This window comes from Mustelus asterias, chromosome 5, assembly GCF_964213995.1.
Source record: "Mustelus asterias chromosome 5, sMusAst1.hap1.1, whole genome shotgun sequence".
NCBI classification, from domain to species: Eukaryota; Metazoa; Chordata; class Chondrichthyes; order Carcharhiniformes; family Triakidae; genus Mustelus; species Mustelus asterias.
In genome coordinates this window covers 104,690,889-104,708,642 of record NC_135805.1, presented here as the reverse complement: position 1 = coordinate 104,708,642, position 17,754 = coordinate 104,690,889, and positions in this window count along the sequence as shown.

Genomic DNA, 17,754 nt, shown 5'->3' with positions numbered 1-17,754 from the left:
ATTTATGTTCCACTTACTTCAGTTTCAGTTCTGCTAAGATGAGGAGAATTTTCCTTTCCAGTTCTGGCATTCAAGAAACTAGCAGGATTTAAGGAAATCACTGTGAAAGAAACCTTTTGCACCACAAAATGTCTGGATAAAATGCAACCCTTGAACTAATTGAATACTGTTAAGTCAAAAGAACACCCAACGATACTGAATCTTCAGAGAATTGTGTTTAACAACGTTTCCATTGTAAATGTTGTGTCAACATTTTACTTAAATCCACATCTGGCTATTTACTTGATTTTGTTTACCGTTTTTTCACGTTAAAATGTGAGAGAAAACATCACACAATCCAAATTCCTATTTCTTGAAGGTCGCAAAAAAAGCATAACTAAAAATCCGTCACCCTCTGCAGATGTTTCAAGATCAAATGAAAGGACCCCTTTTATCCAAGACCTCCTTTGTGCTCTCCATAGATTTTCATTCACTGAAGCTTTGTAAGTAGAACAGTGTAGGAACTCCTATGCTGTGTCATCAAATTTGCTGAAAAGAGTTGTAAAAACATTGGAATCTGTCTTTTCCTTGTTTTAAACAAATATAATCAGTAAATAGTTACTTTTATCTTACGATATTAATATTTTGCTGTGTTTTTTACATCATTATAGTCTTTTATATCAATATAAATCTAATTAAATAGTAATGTTGGTATGATCAATGAAAATAAAGAGGTGAACATGCTGTGTCAATATTGATGCTAGAGGAAGAGGTCAACATGCCAGACACCCCAACAAAATTAATATTGAATCACTGAAATAACCTTAATAAGGAAAATAATGACACCAAACAGTGGTAAATCCCCAGAATCAGATGGTTTTCAACCCAGGGTTTTAATGGAACTAGATGAAAACTAAAAGATTACCTAGCTATAATCTTCCAAAATCTCTCAATTTGAGAACTGTTACATTAGGGTGAAAAATTATGCATGTCACTCTACAATTTAAGACAAGTCAGAGAGGGGATCCAAGGAATTCTAAACTATAATAAAGTCAGAAAATGCTGGATAAACTCAGCAGGTCTGGCAGCATCTGTGGAGAGTTAATGTTTCGAGTCCATGGGGGTGATTCTCCGACCTCGCCTCTCCTGGCGCAGATTGCGCCGATCCCGGAGAATAACGTGTGGGGCTAAAGATCAGTTTCGCACCCGGTGCCAAACAGTTTGGGATTCACTCGGCCCCTTTCTAATGGTGCGGTGGTGAGTGGAAAAGGAGGTGTGGATTCCATCAGCCAGCATGGCGGGTTTCTACACCAGATCATCTGCCTTTCACCTCAATGTATACACATGAATGAGGAGTATACCATATCTCACCATGAGGCAGGCTGGGATTCATTCATTGTGGTTGACAGGGCACTCAACCATGTCTGATCCCTCTCCTGTATCTCTGTCCTCACCCTTTCCCTCCCTCCCAGAACCATGGCAGGTTCCTTCTTGTCCTCACTTTTCACCTGATCAGCCTCTTCATTCAAAGGATCATTCTCTGCCATTTACGCTAACTCCAGCATGATGCCACCACTAAACGCATTTTTCCTCACCCACTCCTATCAATATTCCACAAGGACCACTCCCTCCATGACACTCTGGTCCACTCCTCCATCACCCCCAGTTCCTCATCCCTTTTCCACAGCATCTTCTTATGCAATTGCAGAAGGTGCAACACTTTCACCTATACATTCTCCCTCCTCACTGTCCAAGGTCTCAAACATTCCTTTCAGCTTAAGCTGCATTTCACCTGCAATTTGGTCTGCTGTATTCACTGCTCTCAATGTAATCTCCTCTACATTGGGGAAACAAAACCCAGACTGGGTGACAGTCTTGTGGTACATGTTCACTCAGTTCGCAAGCATCACCCCGACATTCCAGTCGCTTGCCATTTCAACTCAGCATCTTGTTCTCATGCTCACATGTCCATCCTTGGCTTGCTGCAATGCTCCAGTGATGCCCAACACAATCTGCAGGAGCAGCATCTAATCTTGTGATTAGGCACGTTACAACCTCTGGATTCAACATAGAGTTCAACAACTTTAGACTGTGAACTTTATTCTCCACCTTGACTCTTTTTTTGCATTCTATGTTTGGCCAAACGCAACCCCCCATCCTCCACAGGGCCATTTGGTATTTGTTCTTTAGTTTTACTTTCACTGAGCACGGACTTTTGTTCTCCGAATAAGACATTCTGTTATCTTACCTTTATGCCACTATTAGCACCTTCTTTAGTCTTTAATGTTGCAACTGACACTCTATTTGTCTTGTGCCCATGACATCTTTGTCAATATCTCCTTAGCTCCGACCTATCCTGAGCTTCTATTCTGCCCCGCCTTCTCCACACCCCTCTCCAGCTATATAATCCATTACAGTTCTACTCCACTTCAGCTCTGTATAAGAGTCACACAGACTTGAAGCATTAACTCTGTTTCCCTCTCCATAGATGCTGCCAGACTTGCTGAGTATATCCAGCATTTTCTTTTTTTTAATTTCAGATTTTCAGCATCCGCAGTATTTTGCAATAGGACAGTTTGATGAGGTGGTTGAGAAGACATATGTGTCACTTGCTTTTAATAGCTGAGATATAGAATATAACAACAAATAAGTAGCTATATAAAATGCTTGTTGGGCCACAGCTGGAGTACTTTGTGCAGTACTCCAGCTGTGTTGCTGGAGGGCATCTGTATTTTCATGCACCTAGTCCCATATTTACCTGTAGGGCAGCCAACTCATTTTTCAGTGCTGGAAGGCCTCCTGTTAGCCTCCAAAATTCAAGAGTCCACCAACCATCCTTAAATGGAAAATGAACCTACCAAATAGGCCAATTCATGGAAATTCACAGTTGGGTTATTGTTCCCCAAGAGCGTGGGCTTCTGACCATGTCAAAACCTATGGAAAAAATCCTGCCCCATGTGTCTGAAGGCCTGTGACTGCAGGATAACTCTACTTTCCACCTCCCTCACCAAGACATCCATTAGAAGGTGAATATCTAGGTGCTCACTCTCTCTCTCTCATGGTCAACTATTCTTCACTCTCCCAGGCCAGATCTACTTGTAGGATGACTCCCAGCACTCGCTCCAGGCACAATGTCCCTCCCCTTTAAAAAGTTCAGGCTAACTTTAAATAGTATGGCCTAGTTTGGAGTAATGAAAGTTAGTACAAATACTGAGCCCCTGCTGATATGTGCAGCCAATGAACAACACAAGGAGGGTTGATTGTGTGCAGGAGTATTTTCATGAGTAGGCAGCATGAAGCTGGCATTGCTGCTTGCATTGGAATCAATGGATGCGGGTTAATTGCACATTGCAAACCCACCCTCGAATTCAAGGGCTAACCAATCAACACTCATAATGTTAATAATTAGGGGGTGAAATGATTGTCAGCATTGTTTGCAATAATTATATTAGTGCATTTTCATATAATTATCTATTACTATTTTTACCAGTCATACTGATTGAGGCAGTCTTATATTTGGTCAATTACAAAGTCTGCAGAGGCTTCACTTTGCAAAGGAAATTGCCAATTCCTACAAATAAGATGTGTGGCCTATCTCCAGGATACATACCAGCTTGCGAGTGGTCATTGCAGGCCCCCACTGTGAGCTTGTGCAATAAGATAAGGCAGGTGTACAGAGGTGTATCAGTAAAGTGACAGTTACCTTACTGTCTAGAGCTCTCAGTTACAACTTCCAATTAGAGACAGCAACAGGACATGTGGCAACATGATTCAACCTTGCAAATTCACAGGATGGTGATTTTAATTTTATCACCAGGCAAAAAAACAGGAGATAGCCAGCTTCCCACTTCACCCAATTCACCAGCACTTGAAATGTCATAGCATGCAGAGCTACGGATCACGTGCAGGAAAATGGGATTAAAATGGATAGGTCCTTGATGGCTGGCACAGACACAATGGGCCAAAGGGCCTTTTTTCTGCTGTAACACTCTATGACTCTATGGGTGCGATCTTACCGCCCGTTCAGGCCACGCTCCCGCTGCAGTAATGGTGTGAACGGGTGTTGAGATTTTGGCAACAAGCCAAATCTCCGTTCACTATAGCGGAATGGGAAAATCCCACTGGCTTGAACAGTCGGAAAATTCTGGTCTTTAACTCCTTTTCATCGTCAGCACACAAATGCACGTCAAATGCAAATAACCAATGCAAATAGAGAACTTTGCATCCTGGTTATGTTACCGGACTTGTAGTCCGCTGAATGTGGAAGCCAGTGGGCTGGAAGATGAGGAATAGGGCAACCCTATCATGGACCTGGTTTGGAGAGGAAGGAGTGAGTGCTGGGAATGGGGATGGACATGGTCAAGGGCCCTATCAATCACAGCGGAGGGGAATCCTCAACTGAGGAAAAGAGGAAGCAGTGATGTGGAACAACATAGCTTTTTCTTAACGCAGTTGATCTTTTATATTTTTTTCCCATGGGAATCTAAAGGGGTCAATTTATGTTCAGCCCACATGGGAATATTTGGGTTATGCACAGCCGAGTGGGAATATTCAGATGGAAGGTGAATTTCCAGAACATGTACAATGGAGACAGAGAAATTGGGAGAAAGGAATAGATTTTTTTCAGGGAACAGAGTGTGAGGAAGTGCAATCAAGGTAATGTGGGAGTCAGTGGACTTGTATTGAATGACAGCCTATACCAAAAATGGAGCGAGAGAAGTTGAAAAAAGGAAGGAATGACTCAGAGGTCAACTACATTATTGTGTTTGCCAGTTTGTTGTGCATTTTACCTCAGTGATACAGAGGTAATATGCTTCAGGTCATATGCGAGTAGGAAATTTGTTTACAAGAGTTTTAAAAGATCTGTGCAGTCACAAACTGTCTGCACTCATGCAGCAGCTCAAACTTCCAGAAACTTCTCACTTCACTCTGAGTCTACACCCAGGCTTATCCAATCATGCACAGTAAGCATCAAATAGTAAACAGATGCACATAATCGCACACAGAACAATCGAAAACATGTCCTCTTGTAAAGCTGGAAGACCATGGGTGGAATGTTCCCCAAAAATAGCAAAGAGTTAGGTTCTGACTGAAAATCAATATCTTGGATAGGCTTTCCATCCAGATTTTGCCTTGCTTTGCCGTTTTAAAGCAAGGGGTGTGTTTTGCACCATCATTGTGAGGGGTATAGCCTAAACATGCCAGCAAACCCGGTTCCACAGAAATCAGGGCGTCATTTCTCAAATGCACATTAAAGACTGCCCCTCCCCACTCCCTATTTGCTGGCATTAGCATTCCCCCATCAACACCACCTCCTCCTCCAAATGAAGTGGACTCCTGCTATGGGGTCATCTACAGGCCCTGTGCCATACAGGTCCTATCCACTTCAGTCCCCACCTCTTCTGACTGCTGTCATGGTGCCAGGAACAGTGCCAGAGTACTATCCTGCCATATCCCTGATCACCTGGGGCTACACTGGCCCCTGAGCTCTCGGTGTGGTCATCGCGTCTGGTCTCTGTTTTTGGGGGTGAACCTGATGATGTTGCCAGCAAGAAACAGGGAGGATCTCATTCTGAGGTTTCCCTGTCACAGTCCCATTATGGACCTCTCGCAAAACTTTCCGGCCATAACAAGATTTGTGCCTTTGCTGAACGGGGCCGGAAAATCACCCCATATTTTAAAATAAATCATCCTAAACAACAAACATACGGGTATTCCGAGATATTTCTTAGAGTTCAGCGTTTTCTCCAAGTACAGATATTGTCTTTGGAATACAAAGATATGTGCTGATTACCCTGAGATCAACGCATTTGAGACTGGTTCCTCATGATCAGCCTGGTCATATAAATCCTGCAAGATACTCTACGTCAAAGTTATATGACAAAGACAATCTGACCATCTACAGATGCACAGAGGTCAACGGCAAGATCCTGATATGATTAACAATGTAATCAGCATGTGGTGATAGGTGCAGAGAGTGAAATTTCTAATACAAAGAGCAGCACGGTGGCACAATGGTTAGCACTGCTGCCTCACAGTGCCAAGGACCCAGGTTCGATTCCCGGCTTGGGTCACTGTCTCTGTGGAGTTTGTACATTCTCCCTGAGTCTGCATGGATTTCCTCCGGGTGCTCCAGTTTCCTCCCACAGTCTGAAAAATTAGGTGCATTATCCATGCTAAATTCTCCCTCGGTGTACCCAAACAGGCACTAGAGTGTGGCAACTAGGGGATTTTCACAATAACTTAATTGCAATGTTAATGTAAACCTACTAATGACACTAATAAGTAAATAAAAATAAATAAAATCATATAGAGATACATGTGACAATGTTCACAAATGTAGATACAGATTAGTGCTTCCCAATCTCCAGTTCGTGTTTGACAATGGAATTGATGCATCAGTGATTGGTTACTTGCTTTCTTCAATGTACAGCGACAGTAGAGCTCCAATCGCATTTCCAATTGCGTATGTTGTGACATATGCTTCTGAAAGTGGATTGAAGTGAGCGAGGGCTGGCAGAGATACTATCTTCACCTTTAATGTATCAAACACTGTTCTCTGTACAATTTTCCATCCCCATTGTGCATCTGTGCACAGTCACTTCTGAAGGGTGAAATAACTCCTCAGAGGCCAGTGTCCCTTCACCAGATTCCCTTTATTTTACAAACTCTGTTCCACTCCTAGAGTGCTTCTGATACACAGTCAGAATCCAGAGTGCCAGTGGACCTGACAGTCCCATTTTTATATACAGGTGAGGCTTCCTGATTGGGCAGACAATCATTACCTTAATCAGGGAGCTCATACTCCAAGAGGCCAACCTCATGTGACTTGTGGAAGTCATTACAAAGGGGCTCCACAAATACTGCATACTTCAGAATGCATTTATGATAAAAGTTTGAAGTACCAAGGAACAATGCCAACTTTTTCACATTAGACAGGATCAGTGGTGCATGGATGGCTTTGATATTGTCATGTGAGGCTATGCTCCAACTGCTGTCACTCTTTGCCCTAAGAAGCCTGGAATTAAGAATTATCTGGAATTAAGAATCTACTGATGACCATGAAACCACTGTCGATTCTCAGAAAAACCCATCTGATTCATTAATGTCCTTTAGAAAAGGAAATCTGCCGTCCTTACCTGGTCTGGCCTACATGTGACTCCAGAGCCACAGCAATGTGGTTGACTCTCAACTGCCCTCAGGTAACTAGGGATGGGCAATAAATATTGGCCAGCCAGCAATGCCCATGTCCCATGAATGAATAAAAACAAAACAATCCTGGGTGCTGTAAATGTACATTTGTCCTTGTTGAGCATAAAATTGTGATGTGCGAGTCGAGTGAACACCGCTGATAACTGCTGATTGAGTTCTGCTTCATCCCTTCTGTAGGAGGAAATCTACTCAACATCTGATACTACTGACAAAACAATCTTCTGAAATGTGCTGGGTGCTGAGCTTCGTCCGCAGGGTAATCTGCGGCACCTTCATGAGTAACAAAAGCTGAAAGATATCAGCTTTGCTCTACCAGTGATATCTGAAAATATCTCTTGCCTGTCACATTTTGTAATGACAGCGAAGTTATGAAATTATGCTGACAGTTCTTGGATTGCAAGAAGTGGATTCTTGTCTGGAATGATAGATTTGTTGACTGCCTTATGGACAATGCATAGTCTAAATTTGCTGTTTTTCATTGTGCAATGACTAGATTTGATCTGCAGTGGGTCAGTTTGATCAATGATACTGTCTACTTCTAACTGTTTCAGCTCCTGTGTTATTTGGGATTGTGAAAAGCAACCTGCAACATCAATTCTTAGGAATGGGTTAATTGCTACCTTCCACTGTAGACCTAATTTGTATGTAAATTGTTTAATAGCACTCACCGGGATATATAAAGGGGTTACAGGTGGCACTGGGTGCTGGAGATGTGTGTGTGGAGTTGAATCAGAAAATAAAGGAAGTTTATGAAGAAACAGGGCTTGCGTTTCCTTCACTGCACTGTAACTGAGAGGCTCAAACATCAATCACGTTATTGCATCCTCTGATGGGGTCTTTAAGTTTGAATCCATTGAAAAAGGTTCCACCTTAAACTACATAGAATATGAAGCTGTCTGGGGTAATGCTTTCGTAGCGGACTGGAACTCTGATCATTCCCAAAACTGGAATGATTGAGTCCTGGTGAGGGACTCAAGAGTGACTGTCACAAGAATGATCGAAAGTTTAACCAATCAAACACAAGAGCTTCCATAGACTGACATAATCAAACACAGAACAACTGAACAATTGAACACACAGAAAGACGAGAGGGGGCAGCACGGTGGCACAGTGGTTAGGAGCGGCACATTGGCACAGTGGTTAGGGGCAGCATGATGGCACAATGGTTAGCGCTGCTACCTCACAGCTCCAGGGACCTGGGTTCGAATCCTGGCTTGGGTCATTTTCTGTGTGGAGTCTGTATGTTCTCCCCATGTCTGCATGGGTTTCCTCCGAGTGCTCTGGTTTCCTGCCACAGTTCAAAGATTGTGTGGATTAGGTTGATTGGCCATGCTAAATTGACCCTAGTGTCAGGGGATTAGCAGAGCAAATATGTGGGGTTACAGGGATAGGGTCTGGGTGGGATTGTGGTGGTGCAGACTTGATGGGCCGAATGGCCTCCTTCTGCACTGTAGGGATTCTATGAAAAAGGATTCTATGAAAAGGTATGGAAATTGGAAGCAAAGCTGACATTTTTTTGTTTGGGGTGAGAGGAGGAAGTGGCACCAAAATCGTCATCAATGTATCAGAAAAAGGTGAAGGCACATGAACAGCAAGGAGCAAAGAATGTTCTACGTATCTCACAAAAAAGATAGGCATAGCTCGGATTCATACGGGTTCCCATGGCAACACCAATAATTTTGAGGAAGTGAGAAATCAAAGGAAAAGTAGTTCAAGGTGGGAACAATTTGAAACAGCAGAGGAGGATGATGGCAGATGTAGACCACTCAAACAAGAAGAAGGGAACCCTCAGGCCATGCTGATGAGAGATGGAGGTGTAGAGAGGGATGGTGAAAAGTGGATGATAAGGACCAGGAAACTTGAAATGGTGAAAGCCTCAGAGATTGTTGGAGATGGGAAAAGACAGGTCAAGGAGGGAAACGCTTGGAGTTGAGGTAGGAAGAAATAAGTTCCTTGGGGGAAGAAGAAGCCGAAACAGTTGTCCAGCAAGGCAACCCTTTTTGAATCTTGTGAAAATGGGCTGTGCTGTGTTTGGGAGATGATGAGATTGGAGGCAATGGGGGGAAGATTTCCAGTGGAGATGAGGTCAGTCACAGCCTGGGAAATGATGGCTTGAAGTTCAGTGGTGGGATTACGTCCAGTGGAAGGCAAGAGAAATGTCAGTGAATTGGCATTCAGCCTCCACAAATTTCACTAAACAGGTGCCGCCTTTGTCAATAGATCAGTGGCAATATGAGAGTCAGACCTTAGAGAATGGAGTGTTGTAAGCTCAGTGGGAGGTGGGTTACAGTGAATAAGCCAAGTGGAAATATTGAGATGACCATTGCTGGTAGCTCCCAGTGAAAACATCTGGAGAGGATAAGGAGAAAGAGGAAGGGTTCCAGATGGAACGAGGACCCTGAAGATGGGAGAAAGGGTCTGCTGTGTCCTGTTATTTATAGTAGTCGAAGTAACCTGATACTTTGACTGATATTTTTCACATGGTGGTAAGCGAGCACAGAAATGACCGATCCTTGGTATCTTGACACCTTGCATTCTGTGAATGTGTGAACAGGGCACCTCAACAACCTTTCTCCTTCTTTTCTTCCTCCAGCTGTGCCTGAAGCTGACACATCTGGGGCACTCACAAATTACAGGAGGGGAGAGCAATAGAGCGCTCGGAGGATTTCTAACCCGACTATTATTGCAGAAAAGTCAATGAGCAATTGATATTGTATTGAAACACATTTTGGTCTGACACCAAGACTCCGGATATTTTTTAAAATGGACAGAAGTTTCATTACTTTTCTCTGCCACTCCTGCCCATTTGTCACATCTACTTTTCAGAAAACAAACAGGAACAAAAACAAAATGGCCCTGTTATTGCAACAGCGCAACAGAGAAGATTTAAATTGAATAAACTGCTGAAGAAAATGAGAGGGAAAGAGTGACTGGGGGAAAACCCAAATCAGTCGCAAAATATGAGGAAAAAGATGGCTTTGGATAGGAATGTGTAAATGACTCCATCCTAAAGCAAGTGATAAACCCTGAGTGACTGATTTAAGACTAATACACACTGATGTAAGATACATGCCGCTGCATAGTAAGATTAATAATGAACCAAAAGAAATGATGCAGAGGCTGCTGATGTACAATACCAATTAAATACTGACAGATGCCATATGTAGAGAGCATCAAAAACCAAAGAGGCAAAGAATGATGACAGGAATTAACATAACTGGCAATAAAGAAGAATATTGTATAAAACCAATGAGAAATGATAACAACGCAGCAAAGAAATTTGGCAACAACTGAAAGATTGGGCCACATGTTGCTGCCATTAGCCTTAATATTATTGTGACAGCAATATCTAGCCCAATGCATGACAGGCAAGATGATGTGAAAGAACATGAATTGCAAATTGAAGTGATGGGCAATCACTATCTCCTCTGGCCTTGTGTGCTCTCTTACATGAGCTGCTATGAAGCATTTCTTGTCCAGTGAACCAGATTTTGAATAGGAAAAGCAAAGTTGAAATAAGAAACTATTTTTTTTTCAATTTGTTGTGCTCATTTCACAGTAAACACCGAGGGGGATTGCGATAGACTTCAAGAGCAGCAGGATATAGATAGGCTGGAAAATTGGGCGGAGAGGTGGCAGATGGAATTTAATCCGGATAAATGCGAAGTGATGCATTTTGGAAGAAATAATGTAGGGAGGAGTTATACAATAAATGGCAGAGTCATCAGGAGTATAGAAACACAGAGGGACCTAGGTGTGCAAGTCCACAAATCCTTGAAGGTGGCAACACAGGTGGAGAAGGTGGTGAAGAAGGCATATGGCATGCTTGCCTTTATAGGACGGGGTATAGAGTATAAAAGCTGGAGTCTGATGATGCAACTGTATAGAACGCTGGTTAGGCCACATTTGGAGTACTGCGTCCAGTTCTGGTCGCCGCACTACCAGAAGGACGTGGAGGCATTGGAGAGAGTGCAGAGAAGGTTTACCAGGATGTTGCCTGGTATGGAGGGTCTTAGCTACGAGGAGAGATTGGGTAGACTGGGGTTGTTCTCCTTGGAAAGATGGAGAATGAGGGGAGATCTAATAGAGGTATACAAGATTATGAAGGGTATAGATAGGGTGAACAGTGGGAAGCTTTTTCCCAGGTCGGAGGTGACGATCACGAGGGGTCACGGGCTCAAGGTGAGAGGGGCGAAGTATAACTCAGACATCAGAGGGACGTTTTTTACACAGAGGGTGGTGGGGGCCTGGAATGCGCTGCCAAGTAGGGTGGTGGAGGCAGGCACGCTGACATCGTTTAAGACTTACCTGGATAGTCACATGAGCAGCCTGGGAATGGAGGGATACAAACGATTGGTCTAGTTGGACCAAGGAGCGGCACAGGCTTGGAGGGCCGAAGGGCCTGTTTCCTGTGCTGTACTGTTCTTTGTTCTTTGTTCTTAAGAGCATGGAGTGGGACTAACTTGATTGCTTTTCTAGAGAACCAGCACAGACTCGATGAGCTGAAAGGCCTCCTTCTGTGCTGCACTGTTCCATTATTCAATGGTGTCGTGACCCTTCCAGCCAGCAAACAAAGGCAACTTTCATCCCATCAGTCGCAGCTAGATTCAAATCCGAAAGTGAAAAACCAATTTCTGCTGTGAAAGCAGGGATGCTTTTAGCTATTAAATATTGAGAAAGGTTCCAGCCACATAGAGCAGCATTGGAACACAAGGCCGGGCACCAAACTAAATGAAGGGGTCACCAAAATGGTTATCCAATGGCACTTGCTCATCAATATCCCGCTCACTGACGTTGGATTTGGATTCCACCTGAACCATTTGGTCCCAGACATTATTACAGCCTCGGTCTAAACATGGGCAAAAGACCTGAACTCAAGAGGTGAGGTGAGAGAGACTGCCATTAACATTGTGGCAACATTTTACTTGGATGCTACCAGGACTTGATGGTTTGAGTTATAAGGAGAGGCTGGATAGACTGGAACTTTTTGCCCTGGAGTGTAGGACACTTAGGGGGGATCTTATCGAGGTCTATAAAATAGTGAGGGGCATAGATCAGCTTGATAGTCAATATCTTTTCCCAAAGATAGGGGAGTCTAAAACTAGAGGGCATAGGTTTAAGGTGAGAGGGGAGAGATACAAAAGTGTCCAGAGGGGCAATTTATTTCACACAGAGGATGATGAGTGTCTGGAGCAAGCTGCCAGAGGTAGTAGTAGGGGTGGGTACAATTTTGTCTTTGAAAAAGCATTTAGACAGTAATATTGGTAAGATGGGTATAGAGGGATATGGGCCAAATGTGGGCAATTGGGACAACTTTAGTGGTTAAGAAAAAGGGCAACATGGACAAGTTGGGCCAAAGGGCCTGTTTCCATGGTGTAAACCTCTATGACTCTAGGGGCCCAATTTTACCATCAAGTTGCACCCGAAAATGGTGATTTACTTGGTAAAGTCGGACATGAGGCGAGTAGCGCGATCCGCGCCCACCTCTGTGCTGGTTCTCCCTTTACTAAGGGCCAAAAATGGCGACCATCGGGACCATGGGAGGTGGGTCAGATGGCTGACTCAGAACAGTCGTTGGTGGGGGGGGGGGGAGTGAGGTGGGTCAGATCACTCCACTCAGATTGGTGGGGGGAGGGGGGGTGGGGGGGAGGGAGGGAGGTGGGTCAGATGGCTCCACTCTGATCGGTGGGGGGCGGGAGGAAGGTGGGTCAGATAGCTCCACTCAGATCGGTGGAGGGGGGGGGGGGAGATGGGTCAAATGGCTACACTCACTTCGGTGGGGGGGGGGAGGCAGGGGGGCAGGGGAGGGTCTGCTGTCACTCTGCCTCTGCTCAGTGAGGGGGAAGGGGGGTCTGCTGCCACTCTGCGTGTGATTGGTGGGGGGGAAAGGGGGTCAGGGGGCCACAATCGGCCTGGGTAGTGGGGGAGAGGGGGGAAAAAGGGGTCATTAATGTTGTGGGGATGAGGCAATGTCTGTGGAGGCCAGGGGGAGACATTATCCGGCCCGGGAGCAATGTGGCAGGAGAGCGTTTTTCTATTTTTTTACTGCACATGTGCAGTTGGTGGCGCCAATCGGAGCTGCAGCGTTTCAGGTGTGTTAATCCCCGCCCACATGCTTGTGCAGCGGGATTCAGAATAGCTGATATTTTTTCAGGCAGACTGTGTACGAGGGCGCCTGAAAATGGGTCTAAACGTTGGATCTGAAACACTCCCAGTTTCAAGTCCGCCCAGTGCTTGGAATGAAAATGGTAAAATCGGGCTCAATGACTCTATTTGACCAAATGCGGCATCAGCCCCCCCCCCCCCCCGATCAGGGGGGCAAGTCTCCACTGGTTGGAATCATACCCAACATCAAGGAAGTTGGTTGTGGTTTGGGAGGCCAATCATATTAGTCCCAGGATATCACTGCAGGAGTTCCTCAGGATAGTGTCAAGTGGATGATCCATCCCGGCCATCTCTGGAGATCCCCAGCATAGTAAGAGTTTTAACAACACCAAGGGAACAGTCTTACCTGGTGATCATTGGGTCTGCTACGTCCTATGGGGGAGCACTTCAGCGGTCACGGGCATTCGGCCTCTGATCTTCAGGTAAGCGTTCTCCAAGGCGACTTTCACGACACACGACGGCGCAGAGTCGCTGAACAGAAACAGATAGCCAAGTTCCGCACACATGAGGACGGCCTAACCAGGATCTTGGGTTCATGTCACACTATCGGTAACCCCCACAGCTTACCTCCTGGACTTGCAGAATCTCACTGGCTGTCCTGTCTGGAGACAGTACACATCTCTTTAACCTGTGCTTAATGCTCCCTCCCCTCACATTATCTGTATCTTTAAGACTTGATTAGCTGTAAAGATTCGCATTCTAATCAGTATTCTGTAACTTGATTTTGTGTCTCTGTATGCCCTGTTTGAGAGCAGATTTCCACTCCATCTGACAAAGGAGAAGGGCTCCGAAAGCTAATGGCATTTGCTACCAAATAAACCTGTTGGACTTTAACCTGGTGTTGTTAAAACTCTTACTGTGTTTACCCCAGTCCAACGCCGGCATCTCCACATCATGATCCCCAGCATCACAGATGTCAGTCTTCAGCCAACTTGATTCACTCCACATGATATTGAGAAATGGCTGATGGCACTGGATACTGCAAAGGCTATGGGCCTCACAATATTCCAGCAGTCGTACTGAAGATTTGCACTCCAGAACCTGCCACACTCCTAACCAAGGGTTGTTCCAGTACAGCTACAACACTGGCATCTACCCAGAAATGCCGAGGTAAGCCCTGTACACAGGAAACAGGACAAATGCAATCCGGACAATTACCGCCCCATCAGCCAACTCTTGATCATCAGTAAAGCGATGGAAGGGCTATCGATCAGTTCTTGCTTAGCAATTGCCTGCTCAAAAACGCACACATTGGATCCCACCAGGGCTCCTGATCTCATTACAGCCTTGGTTCAAACATGGACAAAAGGAGCTGAACTCCAGAGGTGAGGTGAGAGTGACAGCCCTTGACATCGAGGCAACATTTGACAAAGCATGGCACCAAGCAGCCCTAACAAAAGTGGAGTCAATGGGAATCAGGGGGGAAACCCTCCGCTTATTGGAGTCATTCCTGGCCCTAACAGACCTTTTGGTGATGCAGAGACAGCGGGGGAACATCTTGTACAGTTGTCACAAGCTATCGGCAGACTGGACTGTGGGATGGAGGAGTCCATCCGCATTCTGTCTGATGTTGTGGCTCTGGCTTGCAAGTAAATCGAAGTTTCCATGGGGAGGATGGTGACTGCCTTTGACACCCAGGTCCAGCAGTTTCTCCCAGATCTGTGTTTGGACATTCACATCATCGCTCTGGCCGTGGGTACATTTAACAGCAGCCGAGTGAGAGGGTAACGGGCATCTCAACTTCCCTCCAAGATGCCCCTTCTGCTTGAGGAGCCAGGGAGGAGCATTCAGATACACAAAGGACAGAGAAGTGTTTGCCAGGCACCCCAGGGGCACACACCCAGAAGTCTTCAAGGGTGCCCTTCCACTCCACTTTCCCTCTGCCAATGACCCCGTTAACTCCAGCATGTCAGGCCAAGGAGGGTGCGCCTGCACCCAAGAAGAACACCATCAGCAGGCCGGGGCCCTCAAGGCTTTGAGCCAGCAGAGGTCGCCAGCTGAAGTCTCTCAGACAACAGGGCACAGCAGCCAGCTGGCTGCCTCTAGCCCAGCTACGGATGTTGGGGCTGCACCTAGTGGTGAGGTTAGAAGGATAAGTGAGTATTGAATGCATGTAAGTGACATAGGTGTTCACTCATTGTGTAGACTTTGCAAATATATGTTGAATCTATCCTACTCCAAGTCTTATGGATTCCATTTATATTCAATTGGTTTTTACATTTCATTGTCCTTTAAAATGTACACCCCCCCCCCCCTCAATAAAATCCCACCTGGATCTTCAGTTGCAATACTTGTCACACGTAGAAGGGGCACATTCACACATGTATGTGTGCACAGATGCACAGACACAATCACATACACACACACACAAACAGGTATATGCACACACACATGCATATACATACGGGTATGTGTGCACATGTGTTCCACAGAGTAGTCTACAATCGCACATCAACAATGTCAGACAGTGCACATTACTGTGACACTACTGCAAGGCTATTTTCTCAGGCAAGCAAGCTTTAACCTCAGGACTCAACTGCTGCCATTGCACTGATGTCTGCTGTTTGTGGATGGCATGTCTTCGTCACAACTCACATGATATTTGTATGTCCAATGCGTCATTTGGAATAGCTTTTATTTCACGGGAAACAGCTTGTGAAAAATGTGAAGTAAATCTTCGAAGCACATCGGCTTCCATGTCTCTCTGCTGGAAAATGTAGTCTAATATAGTTTAAGGTGGAACGTCATTCCTTGCTGAGTTCTCACTTCCTCCACACGGCACTAAACTTGGCAAGTAAAGATCCATCAGAAACTTTAGACTAGACTGTGTGATTGAAGAGGTCTTTGTTCATCTTGATGAAGTCCTCCCCTTAAAGCCAACCATCTTTAATAAGCCCTCCACAGCTGCTTAGTGGGGTTTTAGGTTCAACTTGGGTTAAGGCAGAGCACTCAACTCGATTTGGAACTCAATGATTGACAGAGCTCTCATTGATTTAGGATATATAGACAGGAATGACTTCTATGAGCTGCCATGTGTCAAGGACTGCTATACTCTCAAAATGATGCATATGCAACTTTATTAAGGTCACAGCAGGGTCTGTGACAGAACTAATTAGCCGATGGCTGTTGTGTCATGGATGACGAGTCAAGGTTTTGACCTAATGCAAACGTCATCTCAGAGACAAGTCCGTCTTCCGGTGACTGCAGGATCCCGAGTGCTTGCAACTCAGCTAACCAAAGTCCTGGTGAGGCAATTCTCAGTGAGGACAATGCAAACATTCCTCAAAACCTAACCGTGTGATCGAGATGTTAGTGATGTTATAACCAGGTGAGAATGGATGAAGTGGCTCCTTCTTCTCTACTCAAACTCCTCGGTGGGTCACAGCAGAGGTTTAAGTTTCTTTTTCACAGGGATATGCCTTTTTCAGATCAGAATATATTTAACTATTTAATCTGTGAGCAATAAGGAACAATCAAACAAGATTTTCTATAGTAAAGAAAAATGATAAAAGCACATCAAACTTTTGGCCCTCATGCAGTCATTTGGGCGCACACACACACAGACACTGAGACATGCACACACACACACACACACACACAGACACTGAGACATGCACACACACACACACACAGACACTGAGACATGCACACACACACACACACAGACACTGAGACATGCACACACACACACACACACACTGAGACATGCACACACACACACGCACACACAGACACTGAGACATGCACACACACACACACACAGACACTGAGACATGCACACACACACACACACACAGACACTGAGACATGCACACACACACACAGACACTGAGACATGCACACACACACACACACAGACACTGAGACATGCACACACACACACACACAGACACTGAGACATGCACACACACACACACACACAGACACTGAGACATGCACACACACACACGCATATACACACGTGTGCCACAGAGTAGTCCACAATTCCACATCAACAATGTCAGACAGTGCACATTACTGTGACACTACTGCAAGGCTATTTTCTCAGGCAAGCAAGCTTTAACCTCTGTCAATCATTGAGTTCCAAATCGAGTTGAGTGCTTTGCCTTAACCCAAGTTGAACCTAAAGCCCCACTAAGCAGCTGCGGAGGGCCCATTAAAGATGGTTGGCTTTAAGGGGAGGACTTCATCAAGATGAACAAACACCTCTTCAATCACACAGTCTAGTATTAGACAGATCAGGCAAAAGCAAGACAGAGAGCAAAAGAAGTCCAGATTAAACTGCATTTATTTCAATGCAAGAGGCCTGACGGACAAGGCAGATGAACTCAGGGCATGGATGGGTACGTGGGACTGGGATATTATAGCAGCTACTGAAACATGGCTAAGGGAAGGACA